An 18,567-nucleotide genomic window follows, 5' to 3' on the forward strand; every position below is an offset into this window, starting at 1 on the left:
GTAGCCCATAGACTCTTTAAAAATGACTTAGAAACTTGGAATCTCGATCACTAACAATGGTTTGAGGGAGTCCATGAAATTTAAGCACGTTGATAACAAACAAAGATTCTACATGGGATGTATCATCACATTTATGGCATGAAATAAAATGAGTCATTTTAGAAATTCTTTCCTCTACCAAAAATATACTATAATGTCCACTTTTAGTCCTAGGCAGTCGCTAAACTAAATCCGTAGAAATATCCATCAACGGACCATTAGGAGTAGTAACATGAGTATACTTACGTTGGGGCTCGGTCGTGGTTTCGTCTTGCTTACATTCTAAAAATTGTCAAAAAATCCTCTCCACATCACGTTTCATCTTGGACCAAAAGAACTCCTCCTTAAGAATATCAAGTGATTTAGTACCCCAAAGTGTCCCATCAAACCACACTATGAGCCTCATTGACAAATAACTCTCTCTATGAGCTCATGGGCACACATGTCCGACTATCTTTGAACAGAAACCTATCAACCAATTGGTACCTATCAACTCACCTCATTTTAATAAGATTACCAAAGATATATTTTAAGTCTGAATCAATAGAATAGAATCCCTTTATGCTTTAAAACCACATCATTCTAGAAACCAAGGTATTGAACCATTACAAACCTTCTTTATAGAGCATCCGCTACCACGTTCTCCTTGCCTTTCTTGTAGTTAATAACATATGGAAAGGTTTCAATGAATTCAACCCACTTAGCATGTCTCTGTTTCAACTAGGATTTCCCCTTAAGATGCTTCCAGGACTCATGATTGGTCCTTATCATAAACTTTTTGTGCCACAAGTAGTGTTGCCAATGAGTCAACACTCGCACAAGTGCATACAATTCCTTGTCATGAGTTGAGTACTTCAGTGTAGCTCCTTTTAGATTTTTTAAGTTTTATACTCTTTTCTAATCTTATGAGATTGCCATAGGTTAATTTTTTAAAAGGATTTTTTATTTTAAACTAATCCTTTAATGTGCCGATATATCCAATTATTACCATAGCTTGTAATTTTTTATGTAATAAATATTTTATTTCATAAGCCGTAATATCTATTCCTCTTTTATTATAAATTTGATACTCTATGAATTTATTATTAGAAAATTCAGGTAGTTTAAATATTGGATGAGTTTATAGAGTTTTCGTTTCTTCCTTATAGGAAGGACATGTTTTACTTTCTTTAGTGTTGATTATATTTATTTGAAAAAGGTAAGGTAGTAATAACTCTACCATTTGTCGGTACACTAATTTCTTCTAAAGGAGGAATTTTTAGATTCAACTACCTTATTATTATTAGTATATCATTTATCAATAAGTATTTCTAACGACTCATTTTGGTCGTCTAATTTCCCTGTGTGTTCAAACCATTTTAAAAAATCTATATTAAATTTTAACCGTTTCATACACATAAACCATTTATTTATAAATGTTATTCTTTCTGATAGAGACTATATTTGTGTATACCATTATTTTTTAACAGAGTTTTTTGAACTAGTCCAATGTTTATTTAAATAATTAAAATCTGGTTCCAAAGATTCTTCTAAATAAATTATGCCAATTTAATTCTTAAATTTTTTAATGGATTGTACTAAAGTAGCATTCTTACTTATTATTTTATTACTCTTTAAGATAGTATCTTTACTTATTATTTCATTACCTTTTATGGTAGTCAATATTAAATTTTCTACGTCTTTTACACATGGTAGAGTAGACATGAATAATTAAGAGTTTATAAATTACGGAGTATCTAGCATAGAGAAGAGCACTATCCTTAGGCTTAAATTTCTACTTTATAGATTACTACGAAAATAATAAATTCTGTGTAGTAATTATTGTTACCTTTTTCACTAATTTTCTTTGATCTTATTCCTTTAGTCTTTGCAATGGGTACACCCTCCGGTCCCACTCCACGACACACACAATCTAAGCTAATCCAACGGAAAGTACGGGATAGTCAACGTATAAACCAGGAATTATCCAGTTACCCCACTTAAATGAGTAAAACTAAGAAGACAAGTGGAATAAGAACAACAACTACAAAACGCTGAACATATACCCAGACCGCAACCTATGTTTTGACGCCATCCGCACAAGGACAGCATAGGACTTAGCCTCTCCTACTCACACCCTTCCCGGCCGGCTTGGCTCTGATACAAATTAAGGGGACGAATTGAGTTCCGTGAAGGAATTAAAATACAAATTATTTGATATTATTGCTACAAAATAGCACAAAATTACTTTCTTAATAAAAAAAAGTGCCAGAAAACTTAGCTATCACTCAGAGAAATATCAAGAACAGAAGCATTCAACAATGAACCGTACGTGCAAAGATATGGTATACAAATTTCAAGACAATTATAAATCAGCATTTGGACAAAGTAAGCGTATTAACTATGTCAAAAATTCCACCAACATGTGAACCCCACAAGAATAAAGCCACAAAATAACAAGAAGACAAAATAACATGATATGCTTTGAAGATAAAATTTCAGCAAAAGAAGACAAACATGCAGTGAAGGCTATGTAAGTAGTTTCAGCTAACGTGTCATTTATTCTAAGCCACGTACAATTATCATCAGTTATTTTTAGTAGGTAGTAGTTACATGTAAAATGAATAATGTGTATTAGTGTATGCACACATGTCATATAGAGGACATAAAAAGTTAGATTAATCAACTCTTTTGATGCCTATTTAAGGCATTGAACTTGTACTAATAAGAGGCATTCAAAATCCCTCTACAATTCTCTCCATTTTTCCTTCTCCAATCTATTTTTTCTCTTTCCCTAAATCAATAGAAAGTTCTATTTTAAGCATTCTCTCTACTGTTTTATTTATTTGATTTCATGTTTTTTTAATTTTAATTTTACTATTACTTTTGTTATTCTCTTTTCTTTAAACTTTCTTAATATTTTGTTTTAAGCTTTGTTTGTTCTTGCTCCCTTCTGTTACTCTGCCCAATTTCACTTAGGATTTCGTGTTGAAACTTGGTCCTTCCCCTTAATTGGTATCAGAGCCAAGTTGTCCGAGAAGGGTATGAGCAGGAGCGGATAAGTCCATACGTTGTCATTGGGCGGATGGCGTCGAAACTTAAGTTGCAGTGGGGATGGTAAGTTCAGAGTTTGGTAGTTGTTTTTCTTCTTCCACTTGTCTTCTTAGTTTTATTCCTTGAACAGGGGTAGCCAAATAATTCTCGATTTAGACGTTGGTGAGCACATACTTTTCGTTGGATTAGCGTAGATTGTGTGTGTCGTAAAGCTGGATCCGGAGGGAGTTACCGTCACCAAGCCTATAGGAATAATATCAACGAAAAATAGTGAAAAGGTAACAACAATAACTACACAATGAATTTATTATTTCGGTAGTAATCTTTAAATTAGACATTTAATTGCAGGGATAATGTTCTTCTCTCCGCTAGATACTCTGTACTATATAAACACTTAATTATTCGTTTCTATTCTACCATGTGTAAAATACTTAGAATATTTAATATTTACTACCATTAAAGGTAATGAAATAATAAGATACTACCTTAAAGGTTAATAAAATAATAAGAATGCTACTTTAGTAAAATTCATTAAAAAATTAAGAATTATATTGGCATGATTTATTTAGATTAACCTTTTGAACCAGATTTTAATTATTCAAATAAAGGTTGGACTAGTCCAGAAAACTCTACTAAAAAACAAGGATATGTATAAGGATATTGTCTATCAGAAACATTTAGAAATAAGTGGTTTAGTGATATCAGAAGGTTATAATTTAATATAGATTTTGTTAAATGGTTGAAAACACAAGGAAATTAGACAATCAAAATGAGTCGTTAGAAATACTCATTCATAAATGGTATAGTAATAATAATAAGGTAGTTGATTCTGAATTTCCTTCTTTAGAAGAAATTAGTCTACCGACAAATGGTAGAATTATTACTTCCTTATCTTTTATAACAAATATAATCAACACTAACAAAAGTAAAACAAGTTCTTTCTATAAGGATGAAACTAAAAATCTAGAAACTCGTCCAATAATTAAACTACCAGAATTTTCTTATATTAAATTCATACAGTATCAAATTTATAATAAAATAGTAATAACTATTAAGGATTATAAAATAAAATAGTTATCAGTTATACAATTACCTACTATGGTTACAACTTGATTTACTAGCACATTAAAGGATAAGTTTAAAGAAAAAAACCTTAAAAAAAATTAACCTATGGCAATCTCATAAGATTAGAAACAAGTATAAAACATAAAAATCAATTAAAGAGGGCTAGAAATCATCGTAAAAGATATAACAACAAACACGACAAATCCCAATAGTATAAAAGAAAATCTAGATTAGTTAATTAAGACATTAATGTGTGTTGAAATGTGGAAAACACGGATGTAATGCTAAGGATAATCATGCCCCTAACAAAAGAAAGGATACGATAACTAGGTTAGAACTACAAGATAATATTATAAATAAATTATACTCAATTCTTAATAAAAATCACAATAGTTGCAGCACAATTTATAGTTGAGGTAACCAATTTAAAATAAAGGATAAGTCTAAAGGTAATAACTCAACTTACAGTGGCAGTAAAAATACAGATTGCACCTACGATAACCCCTCCATCAATGTCATTAGCAATAGTAATAAAGAAGTTTTCTTTGATATAATTGAACATATAGAATATAAAGGTTATAAGAAAAAAATACTTGAGAGAATTAAAAAATATAAATCTTAATCAACAAATAAATAATCATATTGTTAAACCCGTTAGCAGGACCAATAGAGAACAAATTTCTGAAAAAACACTTCAAGATCTTCAAAGAAAATTAATACATGTAAAGAAAGAAATCAAAATAATCAAACAAAAACTTAACACTTCAGAAGATATATCCACCAAAAGACAAAGTTCACAATTTGAATTAGAACCATTAACTTAAAAAAAAATTAAGGAGTCAATACTATTGCAATAATTAAAGCCATACCTATCATATACCCAGTACATTAATTATTCATAAAAATTACTCTATACAAAAGGTTGCTTTATTATATACTGGTGCAGATCACAGTTCCATAAATGACAGAATTATCCTTACTAAGTATCTTAAAAAAAGTACTACTCGATTATTCTCCGCAACAGGAGAAAGACTTAAAATAAATTATAAACTCCACAAGGGACACATATGTAATGATGGAATTTGTTTCATAAATGATTTTTTAATAACTGCAGACGTAAATGAAAAAATGATTTTAGGAACTCCCATTATAACACAACTAAAGCCTTATACGACTAATCTAGATGGAATTCACACCAATATCTTAGGAAAAGGGACTATCTTCTCATCTATAAATAGTATATCAATAACTGAAAGTGACCTCCAAAAAAATTAAAATATATTTAGAATAAATCTACTAAAAACAAATTAATTATCTAAGAGAAGATATCAAGATTAAAAGAATTCAATCCTCTTTAAAAAAAAACCCGGAAGTAGAAGCTAAAATGAAAGGCTTACAAGGAGAAATAGAACGAAAAGTTTGTTCTAATTTTCTTAATGAATTTTGAGAAGGAAAAATCATGTTGTTGAATTACCTTATATTGAGGGATTCGACAAAAATATCATCCCCACTAAGGCAATACTCATTAAAATGAAAGTCGAATTAATGGAATATTGTAAAAAGGAAATTAATGACTTACTTGTCAAAAATAATATTAGACCGTCCAAGTCACCTTGGAGTTGCTCTGCCTTTTATGCCAACAATAGTGCAGAAAAAGAAAGAGGAGCCCCAAGGCTAGTTATCGATTATGAGCCCCTTAATAAGGTATTTAAATGGATTAGGTATCCCATACCTAACAAACGTGATCTTCTTAAGAGAACTTAAAATGCTAATATTTATAGTATGTTTGACATGAAATCAGGATTTTGGCAGATACAAATCGCCGAAAAAGACAAATATAAAGCAACCTTCAATGTCCTTTTTGGATAATATGAATGGAATGTGATGTCTTTCAGACTAAAAAATGCTCTGTTTGAATTTCAAAATATCATGAATAATATATGTAATCAATACAGTCAAATTTCTATAGTGTACTTAGATGATGTATTAATATATTCCGAAGATATGGATCAACACTTTAAACATTTCCATACCTTTTTAAAATTTGTCAAGAAAAATGGTCTAGTAGTATGTGCTAAAAATATTAAATTATTCCAGACTTCCATTATATTCCTTGGCCATTCCATGTCCATGAATTATATAAAGGAATCTTTGAACCCATTTGTAGAGCCATAGAGGTCTTGTCACGATCCAAAATGACTCGCGAGTGCTACCCACACTTAACCTCTTAAGTGTGCGAACGAACCAATTTAACCTAAATTAAAAAATATAAGCATGACGCGGAAACTCAAATATTACTAAATATCATTTTCCAAAACCTGAAAGTCATCATATCAACGACATCTAATATCTCATACTAAGTCTAAGAATATAAAATACACAAAAATTAAAAGAATAAAATGGTATATTTTTGAAAGTATGGGACATCATGTCATGAATGAGAGAACCCAACACGAGCTTGAATGGATATCTCACCCTGGAACTTGATATGCGGGAGGGTGACTACAGCTGAGGAAAATAAATAGTCATAGGTACACTTGTTGCATTTCATAAAAGGAAAACAAAGAAGAAAACAAGTAGGCTTAGTACGAGGCAACATGTACTGAGTAAGTATCATTGGTCAACCCAAAAAAGTAACTTATATACAAAGAATAATAGTATCAACTCAACTATAGCACTTAATATGTGATAAGTAACACACAACATGAACAAGTGTCAATAACAATAAAGTAAGCACGTATTAAGTCAACGGTATAATGATCACACATGAGGACTCGTGCCTTCAAACCAATCTATTTTGGGAGTTGAGTTCTTTGAGATTGAGTATCTTCCATTAATTAAACATATTTTCCTTAATATTATCGTGACAGAACGTGACATACTGATCCTAGAATACCGTATCGAAACGTGACACTCCGATCAAAAAATATCGTGTCAGAACGTGACACTTTGATCAAAAACTACGTGTTGGAAAGTGACACTCCGATCCAAAACTACGTGTTGGAATGTGACACTCCGATCAATTAATACCATTAATGTATCATTTCATATGACCACTTTTTCATTCGGTAATAATATTTCATCGAGCCTTCTTTATATAAGGCATTACTTAGATAGAAACAGTTTAAGATTATACATTCCACGGTCTTGGGATTTCAGACACATCACAAAAAAAAACACGACCAAGCCACACAATCACACAATCAAGTACCCAGAAACCTTCACAATATCATTCAATACATATCAGTCACTATTAAGAGTTTACTATGAAATATCATAAACCATAACCTATCTCCACCGAAGAACCGAAGTAAGCAAACTACTTTTCCAACATTTTTCCTTCTCCAAAATGCCTTAAAATCTTTCCAATCAATCAAATGTATATTTATAACTTGTAAGTTAAAGATTCTATAAACACTCATATCATATTATGTCTATCCTAGACCCCAAAATCCACCTAATTCCATAATTAATTTTCTAAAGTTCAAACCTAATGGTGACTCTAATTAATATCCAATTACCTATCTCAATACATCAAAACATAAATTTATAAAATAATAATGTAAGAAACATTCAAATCCCATCAAATTATACGACCCAATACTAAACTTTCAACATACAATAGGAAGAACCTTAATTCTTCTAGTGATTCACTTATAATTGATCTATTATGTCCATTATCTTACTCCATTCCATAATAACACAACACATATGACAAATATAACAACAACAATATTTAATTGAGAGATTAGTTATGTCCTAAAATTAAACCATGAATTCAACTGGAAAGAGCCACCACAATAGGTTGTAATGGTAGTGCATACGTCTAACACCCATAATTTAATACTCACACCCTAACATATATGATACCATAAACTAAACTCGATCCATATATATATATATATATATATATATATATTATACCCATCGACACATATCCTTAGCTTTTAAAATAATTTCATTGGAAATTAATAGATTTATGGAAGCTAGTCTTGTCTCAACCCAAGGTCACTATGTACACTAAAAATTGTCCATTCCCTAATTTTACAAAATCAATACACATTAGTAGCAACAACATGCAACTTAAACATTATTAATTTCAACTTAATTGTTATCTAACTCAATTAATATTAATATTATAATAATAGGATTTTCACTAATTCAATATATACATATATATTAAAAACTAAACTTTTTCTATTTCCTTACACATATGAAGTAGGAGGCAGCCACCCTCTTCTCGATTGTTTGAGGATATTCATCGCCCTAGAATGTTTTCCTCTTTTTCTCTTTTCTTTTCTTGATCAAATTACTTACTATCCTAATTATCTAATGTCTAATTATAAAACTGGTAAAAGTGACCCACTACTTATTTAATATTATTCTCTTTAACCAACAAATAAATAAATTAGTAGAACCACACAACTAATTTCATAATTATAATTACAAATAATTCAAAATACCCATTTAGAACCTATAGAAAAGTATTTTATGAAATAAAAAGTTCTACTACAGAAAACGATCAAAAGGATCGGTACAATAGGTACAAATTTACCCATCTTTTAGCTACCATTTAACACCATCATATACCTCATCTCAATACTTGGGGAATTCTTGGTCACTCAAATTATTTTGAATACTATTATCTCATAACCTCTATTCACCATCAAATGTTTAGGTAACACATCTTAACATTCTATGTAGTCTCATCAGTAGAGTAGTATTAACCCAACTCTAAATGCTTAATAAAAAATTAGAATGTGATCTTTCCTTGTATATCATTCTTTTGCCATCTATCACAATTTGAGTAATCTACCCGTATGTAAACACTAAATTTTTCATACCTCACCATTTTCCACCTAAGCCAAAACTCAATATTAGTAATAAAAGTAAATGATATACTCCTAATAAGTTTTTCTTGAATGACTCCACACTTCACAATAATATCTAAGCTTATAAGAGAAAGTTTATACAACATTCAACTTTGAACCATGGTTCTATATATGAGAGGTTTGATTATTTTACCTTTATTAAATTATTCCCATGACACAAAATCTAATATTATGAACTCTTCAATACATCAGACTTTTGTTCCTTTTGGTGGCTCGCTTACCAATCTTATTATGTGGCCAAAAACTCTTGACTATTTTCACTTTAGCCTTTAAATTAAAACATTATGTGAAGCCCCCTTAGGTCCTTTAACCATCAAAAGAAATCAAATTTTCTTCATAAAATTATGCACAAATCCTTCTAAAAGCTCCCTACTCAATTCAATTGATCATTTCTTATCTTACAATTTCATACCTTGATAAATATAACACTACGATTGTATACTTACTATTGAATTTTAGGATTTTGAATTCAACTATGCAACCTAGTCCCCTTATTCATCGATATTAGCTCATACCTTTAAGATATGTATGAATTTGTGTATCTTAGCTTATTATTGATCGTTTTTCTATCGACCTTACCATATCCTTCAGTAAAAATTCAACCATACTTATTAATAAATTCAACACTACAACATAACTTATCATCCCACTCGAAGTGAACGTCTGAAGACTCTTTTCTGAAGTCCTATTCAATAGCTTTTAACCAATTTGATAAACATGTGACAATAAAACCATGACAATATTAAAATATATGAAACCACATGTCATAAATCCTATTCTAGACCTCCAAAAGATACCTCTTTATCCCTTGTAATTAGATAAAATATTTTTGTTCTTACCTCTTTCTGAAGATTGCACTGTATCCAACAATTTTTATATTTTATTATTATTATTATTATTATTATTATTATTATTATTATTATTATTATTATTTCCCATTATGACTCAAAATCTTTCAAATTCAATTCAAGTAGTGTCCCCACATCTCCTTAAACTTTCCATACAACCACATTATTCATTAGATAGTGAAAAATCACAACATTATATGCTCGCAAATCGTTAGTAACGTATAAAAGAAACTCGTTCAACAAAAAATCCTTATTATATCATTTCATCTCAATCACAATTCCTCACGAATTTATCATCATGCTCAGTTATCCTTTGTCATCACCACGAAGTGAACCTTTTACTCGACCTAAAACTTACACTTAGGTATACTAATCAAATTCAAGTGACTAACCCAATTTCATACACACTTTCTTACTAAAATTTACAAATACTTCACCTAAGTAAATTTATTAGGACTTTCTTTCCCTATAACTTTGTCCTATTGAAGCTTAAGATAAAATCAAGAGTCCTCTGTATGATTATACCTATACTCTTTTTGTCCGACTCCACGTACTCTTCACATCATTCCACTTTCTACATCTAAAGTATTATGAACTACCAACTATATAATTTAACACCCAAAAAAATCCATTAGTTATACCCAATATATCAATGTTAAAAACAACCTCTTTTCACTCATAAAATATATTACAAATCGCTTAAGATGATATATTGCCACCATCATAATAGCACAGTAGTAACTATACAAAATCATATACCTACATTTTTTGGCTGTTCTCTTCTCAACAAATCATTGGCTCATCATTAGGTCATAAATGATTCATTAGTTCTTGTCCCCAAGTTTTATATAAGGATAAAACACCATCAATTAATAATACTTAATGTCAAAACACTATTTTCCTCCTAACATATCAACAGTACATGAATTCAAGTGATGGAGTTCCTATGTGAAGCGCAAAGTTGATGATACAACGTGTTGAGCTTCTTGTAAACGACTTAATATTTCTCTTTATTTGAAAGTGTAACCTATTATTCATAAGTCATTCTTATATATGGACCACAACATATAGATAATCATATAAATTATTGATTGACTCTCCACTCAACGATTGAATTAATTACATAAAATAATACCCTCCATCGAATCATAGTATTTAAATCAATAGTCAAAAGATACCCATTAAATAATTATGAATATTATGAAATTCTTTCTGTGTTTACCCCCAATATATTTGCATTCTTTCAGGTCGATAACAAAAGTAACACACTTCATAACTCTAATAAGTAAACATCAGTATTGTTTAATAGTTGTATCATGACCCTCTCTGATATACACTCAATTTATAAAATTGAAGTAGTGATTCTAACTTCAATTAGCGCAACATAATTTCATAATTCGCTGAGTAATCTATATGCGTTACGACAACTTCACTAACTTGTATTTTTCTAGTAATGGTGTCCATTATCTAGCCTTCCCTTTATGAAACTTCTTAAATGTTATCACTTTATCAATGTCATCTGTATCACCCTCTCTACCTCATATCCCTCAAAGTACGGGATATATACTTCACCACGAAGAAAATGGAAAATGCTACCTTAAGACATAGATACTGCCTTCATTAACCTAAACTCAACATGATACCATCACCACATTTTGTGTATCCTCAAAATTAGTATGTCTCAAACTTTACAATAAGACTCTCCACTATATTCATTTAATGAAGCAACCCAAAAAATCAACAATGAAGGCATAAACATCTTCAGAATCACTATCCATGAAGAATAAGGGTTTCAACCTTATGAACTTAATAAAAAGACCTTCCTAGTCACTAGTAATTATGTGTCTATAGTTAATAGTTGAAATATATCTTTTATTAAGAGCATTTTTTTTTCTAGCCATGTTATTTCAACTTATAAAGTGCTAATATGTGTAAAATAGAGTGAAGAAGTTCAGATACCAATTTGTATCACCTAGACCAATTGGATTCAAGTAGTAGCACAAAAGAAAAAAAAGAATGAAGTTTTCCTAAAATTTTATAGCCTTTTGAAGAAAAGTAAAGGTGTCCCCGTACCGTCCCGCAAGACTCTAGTAGACCTTTCCTTGTGTGATGAGATCATTGAACCTAATGCTCTGATACATAGTTTGTCAGGACCAAAAATGAGTCGCGAGTGGCACCCACACTTAACCTCTTAAGTGGGCGAACCAAACAATTTAACCTAACTTACAAAATAAAGGTATAACGCGGAAACTCAGATGTTACTAAATATCATTTCCAAAACCTGAAAGTCATCACATAAAGGACATGTAATCTCCAATACTAAGTCTAAGAATATCAAATACACCAAAATTAAAAGAATAGAGTGGTATGTGTCCGAAATTATAGGACATAATGTCATGACCGAGAGAACCCAACACAAGCTTGAATAGATAGCTCACCCTGGAACTTGATATGCGGGAAGGTGACTAGAGCTGAGGGAAATTAGAAGTAATAGGTACACTCGTTGCATTTCATAAAAGGAAAACAAATAAGAAAACAAGTAGGGCTCAGTACGAGGAAACATGTATAGATTAAGTATCATCAATCAATCTAAAATAGTAACTAATATACAAAGAATAATAGTATGAACTTACCTATAGCACTAAACATGTAATAAGAAACAAAAAACATGAAAAGTGTCAATAACAATAAAATAAGCACGTATTAAGTCAACGGTATCAAGATCACACATGAAGACTCATGCCTCCAAACCAATCTATTTTGGGAGTTTAGTTTTTTGAAATTTAGTATCATCCATTAATTCAACATATTTTTCCTTTAATATTATTGTGTCGAAATGTGACACTCTGATCAAAGAATATCATGGAAAAACGTGACACACTGATCCTAGAATACCGTGTCGGAACGTGACACTCCGATCCAAAAATATCATGTCGAAACGTGACACTATGATCAAAGAATATCATGTCGGAACATGAAACTTTTATCCAATAATACCATTAATTTATCATTTAATATAACCACTTTTTCATTCGTTAATAATATTCCATCGAGCCTTCATTATTTAAGGCATTACTTCGCTAGAGATAGTTTAAGATTATACATTCCACGGTCTCGGGATTTCAGACAAATCAGAAAAAAAAACACGACCAAGCCACACAATCACATAATCAAGTACATAGAAAAATTCACAATATGATTTAATGCGTATCAGCCACTATTAAGAGTTTACTATCAAATACCATAAACCATAACCTACCACCACCGATGAACCGAAGTGAAGCAAACTACTATTCCAACATTTTTCCTACTCCTCAATGCCTTCAAACCTTTCCAATCTATCAAATGTATATCTATAACTTGTAACTTAACGAGTCTATAAACACACATATCATATTATGTCTAGCCTACACCCAAAAACCAACCTAATTCTATAATTATTTTTGTGAAGTTCAAACCTAATGGTAAATATATTTAATTAATCCAATTAGCATAATTTTATTGGTATTAAACTAATACAACACTCTTAATATTTAATTACCTATCTAAATATATCATATCATAAATTTATAATATAATAATGTAAGAAACTTTAAAATCAATAGGCAGAACCTTAATTCTTGTAGTGATACACTCATAATTGTTCAATTATGTCAACTATCTTGTTCCATTCCATAATTTATCACCACACATATGACAAATATAAAAAAACAATATTTAATTGAGAGATTAGTTATGTCCTAAAATTAAAACATGTATTCAACAGGAATGAACCACCAAAATAGGTTGCAATGGCAGTGCATACGTCTCACACCCATAATTTAATTCTCTCACCCTAACATATATGATACCATAAACTAAACTCATTCCATATACATATAGATATTATACCCATCAACAAATATCCTTAATTCTTAAAAATAATCTCACTGGAAATTAATAGATATATGGAAGCCAATCTTTTCTTAACCCAACGTCACTATCTACACTAACAATAGTCCATTCCCTAATTTTACAATATCAAAACATATTAGCAGCAACAACATGCAACTTAAACATTGTTAGTTTCCACTTAGTTCTTATCTAACTCAATTAATATTAATATTATAATAATAGGATTTCCACCTATTCAATATATACATATATACTAAAGACTAACCTTTTACCATTTCCTCACGCACATGAAGTAGGAGGAAGCCACCCTCTTCTCGATCGTTTGAGCATATTGGTCGCCCTAGGTTGTTTTCCTCTATTTTTCTTTTTTTTCTTCAACAGATTATTTACTATCCTAATTATCTAATGGCTTATAAAAGTGGTAAAAGTGACCCACTACTTATTTAATATTATTTTCTCTAACCACCAAATAAATAAATTAGTAAAACCACCCTCCTAATTTCATAATTATAATTATATATAATTCAAAATACCCATTTAGAACCTATCGAAAAGTATTTTATGAAATAAAAGTTCTAGTACTCAAAATGACCAAAAGGATCGTTACAGTTGTAATCAAAATTTCCGGATGATCAATAGATAAAACACAACTCCATAGATTTTTGGAGAGTCTCAATTATGTTACTGACTTTATTCCTAATATTAGATAGATATTTACGGAGTCTCAATAAGTCCCTATGATTTCCTTGGACGGATGGCGTCAAATCATAGATTGCGGTCAGGGTTGTAGGTTCGGATTTAGTAGTTGTTCTTCTTCTTCCACTTTTCTTCTTAGTTTTATTCATTGAAGTGGGGTAACTAGATAATTTCCGATTTAGACATTGGCAAGCCCGTACTTTCCATTGGATTAGCTTAGATTGTGTGTGTCGTAGAGCCGGACCAAGACATTAAAGATAATAATTGTTCAGATATTAACGATAAATCAATCTCTATCTATAAGAGTAAAAATAAAGATTTGGAAAATCACCCAATATTTAAATTACCTGAACTTCCCAAAGATAAATTTTCCTAAGTTTTAAGAGAAATTTGAATTTTTTGATGAACTTATAGGAATAATTAATGAAAGACTAAAATCTAAGTCCATAAATAACTTATCAAAGATAATGACAATGAAGTTAATAAATTAGGTTCTACCTATTTCATAAAAAAGAACTATTATAAGATACCTTCCTTTCCGGATATGTGGATATGTAGCATGGAGGAAATTTATTTCTATCACATACTTATCATTCTAGAAGTGAGATTGGGGAAAGGTATGTTGATTGAATCACAGAACATCAAATATATAATAAATTACATGAAATGAGTATGGCCATTATGGCATATAAAATAAAAAATTTGTCCGATAAACAAATTGTTACTTTAATTACCGTCGAATTTACTGGCACGTTAAAAAATTGATGGGACAACTACCTTACCTAAGATAATAGGGAAAAGGTAGTAAATGCAACTACTATTATCCCTATAGTTAAAATTGAACCTGGGGGGGGCAAACAGTAGAAAATCAAATTCTACAAGATGCTACTTCCAGCTTAATATGTAGTATAGCTAAACACTTTATAGGTGAACCACAATCCTTTCAAGACAAAAGGTTAATAGTTTATAATCTATCTTGTCCAAAGTTACATGATTTTAGGTGGTATAAAGTTCTTTTCATAAACAAAGTCATGATTCGCGAAGGCTGCAATCACGGCCATCGGAAAGAAAAATTTGTTAGTGGTTTACCAACTCTATTTGATGAAAAGGTTAGGCTCAAATTTAAAGAAACGTTTGAAGGAAAAATTCCCTATAATAAATTAACCTATGGTGACCTCATAAGTTTTATAAACATTACTAAATTACAATTATGTACAGATATGAAACTTAAAAATCAACTAATAAAAGGATAGTACAATATCACAAAAGGAAGTAGGAAATTTTTTTGAACACATCGGTTATATTAACCTATCTTCCACATCAAAAGAGGCTTCTAAGTAAATTAAAAGAATCCATAAGAATGACGATAAATCGGTCAAACCATGTCATTACAAGAAAAGGCTCAACCATGACCCTAGTAAAAATAGATTTAAACCAAACAACACTGAACGATGTTGGGGCTATGGAAGAAAGGGATATCGAGCCAAAGACTGTTGCCATGAATAAAAAGAAAGACAAAATAAATATGTTAGAAATAGAAGAAGAATTTATATGTAAGTTGTATTCTATCCTACAAGATAATAGAAACAACTCCTCCTCCGATGAAAATCTTAGCGATTAAGATCAACTAAATATAGTGTATGATTCTAATGATAGTAAGTAATCAGACTCTTGTGAATGTGGCAGTGCAATTTGCACCTGCGACAAGCATTCCATAAATTTCATTACTAGTAGTAAAGAAATTTTTTTTATATGATAGATTATATTGAGGATCCCGATTTCAAGAAAAAATACATAATCGCCTTAAGAGCTTTAGTTCTTGATAAACAGCCGAATAATAGGACTATTAAGACCTTTTCTATGACAAGTGTTTTAAATAAATTTAAACAACCAATTAAACGTGAAACAACTCTACAAAGTATTTAGGACGAGTTGTTAAAAATAAGAGATGAAATAACTAAAATTAAGCAGAGACACCGCACATTAGAAATTGAGTCAGTCACTAATAAAAAATTTAAAAATCTACCACCCAAACAAGAACTGGAGGAATGTAAATCACAAGCTGGAGAAACTTCAAAAGAAGTAGAGTCTCTCGTAGAGGTTCGAAATTAGGAATGAATACAATTATTGTCATTCGACAACAAAGCTACCACATACCCATTACATCAGTTATAGACTAAAATTATATCATTCATAAAATTGCATTATTTGATACAGGCGCATATCAAAATTGCATTGTTGAAGGATTAATTCCTCATAAATATTTAGACAAAGGCACTACACGTTTATTCTCCAAAAGAGGAGAATAGCATAAAATAAATTATAAACACTAACATATGCAATAATCAAATTGGTTTCATAAATTATTTGATGATAACCAAATGTTTCATAAATTATTTGATGATAACCAAATATATAAATGAATAAATTATACTTGATATTCCTTTCATCACTCAAATAAAGCCTTATACCTCCCAATTAGATGGCATACATACCAGTATGCTAGGAAAGAATCTCGTTTTTCCTTACCTGAATATTATGTCAATAGATGTAAGTAATTTCATAAAAGATATAAACATCTTTCAAATAAATGCACTTTTTCATCAAGAGACTTTTACAATAAATGTTACTAAACCTTCTTCTCCTCGTGGATTTTTTAGCCCTAGGAATTACCCTCTTTCAATAAATAAACAATGACTATAATGCAACCATAAATTTTCCATAAAATTTTATTTTATAAAAAGAAACAATCTCCCAAAAATTCTAAAAGGAATTCTCGAGGGAATTAATGTGACCAGGAATAACCAAAATGAAAACACCATTTTTTTCTTTCAAGTCACAAGGTGAAGATTGTTAAGTCCAAGATTTATCTGAAAATAATAATAGTCAACAAATGTTACAGGCATTGTCAAATAACACATCAACTATAAATTATGAAATCTCTACTACACCAAAAAAATAATGTGAAGAAGGAAGATCCCCGCAAGACCTGGAGGTATTACAAGTTTATATTAAAAGACAAATTGGGAAAATATTTGAGAAAATCAACAGGTATTATCAACTCAACATCAAAGGCAGTTTACAATTTTTTTTAATAATAACACATTTAATCAAGACAGTTAAAATTCAAGAATCAATTGTCCCTTATAATATCAAGATCATCATCCAAAGGAATTATGAAAATTTCAATGAAAAGATTTTTAAAAATTAGGTTCAAAGAAGCCTAATTTAAACCTCAACAAAGATGCGAAATTAAAATACGAATTATCAGATATTATCGCAACAAAAATAGCAAAAAAATTACTTTCTTAATAAAAACAAAGTGCTAGAATAATTAGCTATCAATTAGAGAAATATCAAGAAAAGAAACTTTCAAGAGTTTGATCCTACATGCAAAGATATGCTATACAAGTTTCAAGAAAATTATAAAATCAGCATTTAGACAAAGCAAGCATATTCACTATGTCAAAAAATCCACCAACATGTGGACCCCATAGGAATAAAGCAACAAAGTAACAAAAAAATAATAATATGATATTCTTTGAAGATAAAATTTTAGCAAAAGAATAAATATATTTAGTGAAGGCTACATAAGTAGTTTCAGCTAACGTGACATTTATTCCAAGCCACCTACGATTATCATCAGTTACTTTTACTAGATAATAGCTACGTGTAAAATAAATAATGTGTATTAGTGTATGCACATATGTAAAACAGATAACATAATAAGTTAAATTAATCAAGTGTTTTGAGGCTTATTTAAGGCTTTCAACTTGTACTAGTAAGAGGCACTCAAAATCACACGATTTTGAAAAACCTCTAAAATTCTCTCAATTTTCCCTTCTCCTATCCATGTCCTCTCTTTCCCTAAATCAATAAAAAGTTTTATTGTATGTATTTTGTCTAGTGTTTTATTTATTTCTTTTCACGTTTTAAATATTGAATTTTAGTATTACTTTTGTTATACTTTTTTTTTAATCTTTCTTAAAGTTTTGTTTTAAGCTTTGCTTGTTGTTGCTCCGTTTTGTTACTCTGCTCAATTTCACTTAATATTCCGTCCTAGAACTCGGTCCATTCACTACATTGGTATAAGAGCCAAG

The 18,567-nt window shown here is 30.2% G+C and overlaps 1 long non-coding RNA gene across 2 annotated transcripts in view; it reads left to right on the top strand.

Moving 5' to 3' along the window:
• Positions 1–2,328: 2,328 nt before the first annotated feature.
• LOC104649174 (uncharacterized) overlaps positions 2,329–18,567 on the top strand; it is a 28,618-nt gene continuing 12,379 nt past the window's right edge. The window contains exons 1-2 of one of the 2 annotated variants that reach the window (XR_003248181.2): positions 2,329–3,135; positions 3,203–3,350. This is a non-coding gene — a long non-coding RNA (uncharacterized lncRNA). The remainder of the gene's footprint in view (positions 3,136–3,202; positions 3,351–18,567) is intronic. The other variant, XR_002028481.3, reaches the window with a different exon arrangement.

This window comes from Solanum lycopersicum, chromosome 9 (genome assembly GCF_036512215.1).
Source record: "Solanum lycopersicum chromosome 9, SLM_r2.1".
Taxonomy (NCBI): Eukaryota; Viridiplantae; Streptophyta; class Magnoliopsida; order Solanales; family Solanaceae; genus Solanum; species Solanum lycopersicum.